The sequence below is a fragment of the Phascolarctos cinereus genome, unplaced genomic scaffold (assembly GCF_003287225.1).
Source record: "Phascolarctos cinereus isolate Bilbo 61053 unplaced genomic scaffold, phaCin_HiC Scaffold_4;HRSCAF=312, whole genome shotgun sequence".
NCBI lineage: Eukaryota > Metazoa > Chordata > Mammalia > Diprotodontia > Phascolarctidae > Phascolarctos > Phascolarctos cinereus.
This window is the reverse complement of record NW_027555847.1, coordinates 655,528,679-655,534,678: the sequence shown is the minus strand read 5'-3', so window position 1 is coordinate 655,534,678 and position 6,000 is coordinate 655,528,679.

Below are 6,000 nucleotides of genomic sequence, written 5' to 3'. Positions count from 1 at the left end.
TCCTAAAATTATATTACTTGCCTTCTCAATGGGTGGGGAAGGGGCTGGAGGGAAGGAAAGAAGTTGGAACTCAAAAAAAAAATTTAAAGGATATTAAAATAAATAAAATATATTTAAAAAAAAACAAAAGTCTTATTGTGGGGGAAGGGATGAAGGAACTCACTTGGTAGCATCTCATCATGCTTTTCCCAACTCATTAGCTTAGGGCTCAGGCTCAGGAGGCTGCCTCCAACTAGTGATATCGAAAACAGTGACATACTATGGGAATTTGAAACTGCATTTCAGAGAAATTCTAGATCCCTAAGCTTGTCATGTATGACACAGACAAGGAGGCTCACCCTTCAATTGGTACTTTTCCCTTTCTTATACAAAGGGTCTTGAAAACAATACAGAAGGAGATGTGGGACTTGGAAGAAATTCCCTTCTCCAACAGTCCCTGGGGATTTTCCTATAGAATTTCTCCCCATGAGGAAGAAGTGAAGATCACAGCTTTAGAGGCTTTAGAGACTTCAGAGGATATCTAGTTCAATGCCCTCATTTTCCATGTAAAGAAACTGAGATCTAGAGAGGTTAAGTGATTTGTATAAGATCATATGGGTAGCAAGTGAAAAAGCAAGACTTGAATCCAAGTCTTCTGATTCTAAAGGCAGTGCTCTTACCACCATACAATATTGTCTCTCTTCCCAATATATGAGAAGTATAGGAGGCTAAACAGATGACCTCTTAGAGATACTTTAGGCTCTATTCAAAGCTATTTCACCCTTAAATCTGAGTAAATGTTATTGACAGGTGAGCTAACCCCCTGAGATCATCTGGTACCAGGAAACCTGAGTTCAAGCCCTGGTTCTGCTACCTGTGTGACTTTAGGCAAGTCACTTACCATCTCTGGGTCTCAGTTATCCCCATCTGTTAAGTGATCGGGTTAAAGACAAGTCCAAAAGACTCATGATGGAAAATGCTATTCACATCCAGAGAAAGAACTGATAGAATTTGAATGCAGATTGAAGCATAGTATTTTCACATTTTTTTCATGTTTTTTTTCCTTTTGTTCCATTTCTTCTTTCACAACACAACTAATATGGAAATATGTTTTATATGATTGCACATATATAACCTATATCAAATTGCTTACTGTCTTAGGGAGAGGGGAGGGGAGGGGAGGGAGGGAGAAAATTTTGAATGCAAAATTTTATATTAAAAAATGAATGTGAAAATTTGTCATTGGTCAGTCTCATTATTGTATTTGATTATAAGATCTTATCAGAATAATTTCTTGCACATATTTTCCTAGTTAGCTCATTCTGTTCTAATTCCAACTGCACTGATGTTGCTTATCAGTCAATCAATAAATATTTTTAAGCACCTCCTATGCACCAGGTACCATGTTAAGTGCTTGTATGAACACTTTTCAGTTTTGTATGATCAAAATTATCCACTTTGTCTTTTGTGATCACCTCTAACCCTGGTTGGTTAAAGTCACTGATATGAACATTACCTCCTTTTCTTGTCCTCTTACATTTTAAAGATATGACCTGTTATGTTTAGGTCATGTTTTCTTTTTGAGGCTAGCATGTTATGTGATCTGAGTTGGTAGTCTAAACCAAATTTTTGCTAGCATCCTGTTTTCTCAATTTCATAATGAGGCCTTGCATGGGGGAAGGAAAAAAAGAAAGTATTTTGTTTCCTCACTAGCTTGAGAGATGCCAGGGAAAATCCAAGGAGCCAGGGACAAGTTTAGGAATGTGTTTTGGAGGAGAAAGGGATAGGTAGGGCTTGCCAAGGTACATAGGGCTGGCCCCGTAATGAAGATGGAATAACTGAAGCTTCGCCACAAAGTGCTGAAACTTGTGCACATCCAGAGTTCTTCATCTCCATTAGCCCACTATCACCATGCTTTGTGGTCCTCTGCCAGCTGACAAAGGAAACCAGCTATTATTGATTAATTTGATTTATTTTTAGTTTGATTCTAGGATTAGGCTCCTTTCTTTAGGAAAAGCTAGCCCTAACAGTTAAGCCAGACTATCACAGATCATCTCTTAAGTCTAGATTTCCTATAGGTTTAATAAATAAAGACTTTTTTAACATTTAATAGCAGACAATTTAGAAGAATAAAATAATCATAAGATTATAAGGTTTTTCTAAAGGCTAAATTTCCCATTCTAGAAGAAAGTAGGGTTGAACCAGAGGCTAAGTTCCCCTTTCTGGGGTAGGATTTAGCTGGAGGACGTCATTTTTTTTCCTGAGCTAAGGTCTGAGTTGAGTAATCAGCTATTCTAAGGAAGATGACAGTGGTGGGTAACTGCTAGCCACTGACCACAAGTTCTCTTTCCATCTGTTTTCTGGTTACAAAAGATAGCACCTGGAGGAAAGGACTTCTGGCCTAGAATTAAGAAAGTCTAGGAGAAGCTAACTAGTCAGGTGATCTGCCTTGTCCAGTTGAATTATGTTCAAAACAGATTTCTAAAATTTTTCCAGTTCCTCTTTTTTGTCATAAAAACCAGCTCTGTAAATCACTCCTTGTCTCTGACCTCTGAGGAGTCAAGTGAACTGGTTTAATATGCAAGTACTAGCTCTGCAAATTACATCATAGATGGCTCAGTAACTTTGTCTTCAGTTTCATTTTTATTTCAATCAATTTTATCACAGCCATTGCCTTATATGACATGATCACCAAATCTCCCACTTCTAGCCCCAGGCTAGGAAACTACATAGGACCACAGAGGTCCCATGGACAGTGGGCAGGTCACTGAACTTTCCTGGCTTCAGTTTGCTCACCTGTAAAATGAGAGACTTAGACTAGTTGGCTTCTGAGATTTCTTCCATCTCTGACCAATATTAGAGGAAAAGGGAAGGAGATAACTTTTACAATGGCACTTTCATGAGTCTTCAACTAGCCTTTGCACTCCATGGTCACTGAGGCCCTCACCATCCTGGTCTTTCCCTTGTGTTCATGCTCCAGGTTGTCACTATCTTTCCTAAAACGTGGAATCTTCAAGGGAGCATGAAGAATCACATGTAATCTGACCAAGGCAGAGTATAGCAGAATCATCACCTCACAGCTCCTGCATACTTGCCTCTGCTAACATTTTTGGATGCGGCTTCCTACTGCTAACCCATGTTGAACTTCTGTACCACCAAAACCCTCAAATCTTTTTTTTCTTTTTATGTGAACTATTGCTTACGACTCCTTCGGCTTTGCACAACATCTCCCACCAGGACTTGGGGAAGAGTATGTGCATCCCGAAACTGACTTCTCAGGGGGCCTGACATATTCATCTGCTCACTAGCTACAGGAAGCTTTTGGAAGGGTTTCAAAGTTCTTTTCTCTTCTACATTGAAGAGATTCACAAAAGTGAGAGGGCCCCTGGTAATGGAGTTACACCAGGAGGCACACTATAATCTGTCAGACCACAACTTAGAGATAAAAATTGGTAGAGAAGAAGCAGCTTGGATGGGTGTGGCTTGTGGTTCTTGGCAAGAGACTCGGTGAGTCGGTGTATTTGGTGAGAACAAAAGAGAGCTTCATGATATAGCATCTGTTCATGAATTAACTGGGACAACTGACTACTTAGTCCTCTCTTCTTACCACGTGTTGAGATACGAGCGTAACCTCCCCTTCCATAACCACTCCCAGAGAAACAGTGGACTACGTAACTGTTTCTTTAAAAGGCAATGGAATCTTGTACCTATAATAGTTTGGTTGGTTGGGTTTTTTTTTAATAAATGATATCTCTCTCTCCCCCCTCCCCTTTTTCTCCTTCCTCTCCCTCCCCCTTTCTCTCTTCTCTCTCCCTTTTCTTTCTCTCTATCTCTCCATCTCTCCCTTTCAATCCACATTTTTCCCTCTCCTCTCCCTCTTCCTCTCATCTCCTCCTCTCCTCTCTCCCTCTCTTTTGTTTCTCTATCTGTGTCTTCATCTTTCTCTATGTGCCCCTGTTTCTCTCTCTGATTCTCTCTGTCCATCCGTCTGTCTGTCTGTCTCTCTCTCTCTCTCTCTCTTCTCACACACACACACACATATGCACATACAGTTTGGGAGCATGAAGAGAGTGGAAAGAGACTCTAATAATCTGAGATGCAGGGTTTACTTTGAAGATTGGAGCAAGGAAGTATTTGAAATGTCACATTTGTATTACATATGAATAGTTTTCCTTATTTTTATCATGTTTTTACTAACTTAATTCAACTGTTCGACTACAACTTTCATGCTTGAGTGACTGAAACAACCTGATGGATCTAGAAGGAATAAGAATAACTAATAGGTGGGGGCTGAGCCAATGAGTAACAAGTTTAGATTGTCAAAAGTGACAAGTGGGGGAACAGTGAGGGCTAATTGACAGTTCCCTGCCTAGGCCCTTATAAAAGGACTATGTAGGAATCTGTTGTATATTCATCCCATGGCTTGCTACCTCATTAAAGGGAAGCCCAGAGATATCTCTGTCAAGCCAATATGGCAGGTTTCTGCTTGTTCTCTACCTGCCAAGCTTTCCCCAAACCCAATTTCCACTACCAAACAACCTCATCCTCCAACACTGTAAGTTATTTTCTGGCTCCTCCTAACTCTAATCACAGCTCTAACTAATTACAAACTCCTTTGCCACCATCTGCCATCTCCCTTCCATGGTACCTCCAACTCTTCACATCAAGAACTTTTGCAAATGAGTCTCATTTAAAGCAGTCAATCCAGAATGTTGTGTTGAGGAAGTTTTAAACATATTTCAATCAGATTAACTTTTACAAAGGAATATTTGCTTCAAAGCTATAGTAAGGATAAACACATGTGTATCACTGCCAACAATACCTGGGGAAAGCAAAATCTCTACTTGTATTCCTTCAGTCTCTGGGGAGGAAATGGGGATTAGGTTCGCAGCTTAACTCAGTTCCTATATAGCATAGTTCCACCAAATTCCAAGTCAAAACTCTCCTTGGCCTTGAGTCCCAGGCATCCTAATTTCTCAGGGCTTCCCTACTGAGTTAGTGGCAAAATCCAGACTTCAATTCTGCCTCCAAAGTCACCTCCAAGGTTCAGGTCCTGGTACAGGGACTCCACTACCTATTGTCTAGAACTGTGCTTAGAACTGAAAAGGATAAATGAAACAGATCAGACCAAACCAAAACCTCAAACCCATTTCTCCGGCCTACAGGGCATAAAAGGGAACTACTTTACCCCCCACTCAACTCAGTTTGTGGTGTCTTTGTATCCCCAGCATGAAGCACAGTGTCTGTCACATGACAAAGGCTTGATTAATGCTTTTTGATTGGTTGATTATATGAACTTCAGCAAGTCCATGAAACTCAGATCAAATGGGGCCTCAGTTTCCTCATCTGTACAATAAGAATGTGTGGTAGATCAGGGGTTCTTAACCTGTTGGATCATAGACTCCTTGGGGAGTCTGGCAGGGAACCCCTTCTCAGAATCATATTTTTAAATACATAAAATACATAAGATTATAATGAAAACTTGTTATATTGAAATACAATTATTATGTTTTTAAAAGGTGCACAGATCCCAAGTTAAGAACCCCTACATTGGATGAACGCTAAGGTCACTTCCAGTTCTAAATCCTGAGATTCATGGCCTTATTGATAACCTCTCCAGTGCCCGTATCAATTATTCTTCTCTCTAGTAGGCTGAGAAATGCAGTTGCTTCTTAGCAGAAACCAGTCAGTAATTCTGGAGAAGGATGGGAAAATGTGTCCTAACCTAAATGGATAATGAACTTAGATCTGGGGTGTGTTTGTTTGCTTTGTTTTTTTGTCAGGGCCACAGCAATCTTCCAGAACATTCACACAGCAGAGTTAAAGGTCAAGGCTGCTTAGTATCCATTTGAGTGACTGAGGAAGTGCTCCCAGGTCACAAGGTAAAAAATGAGAAAATCCCTTCCTCTCCTTCTCCCCTGCATGATACAGTAGAGGTCATAATGTGGAAAGTCCGGACCCACACAATTCATTTCCTGTCCACTGGCAAACCACACCACCTACACTCTAGCCACCCTCCTC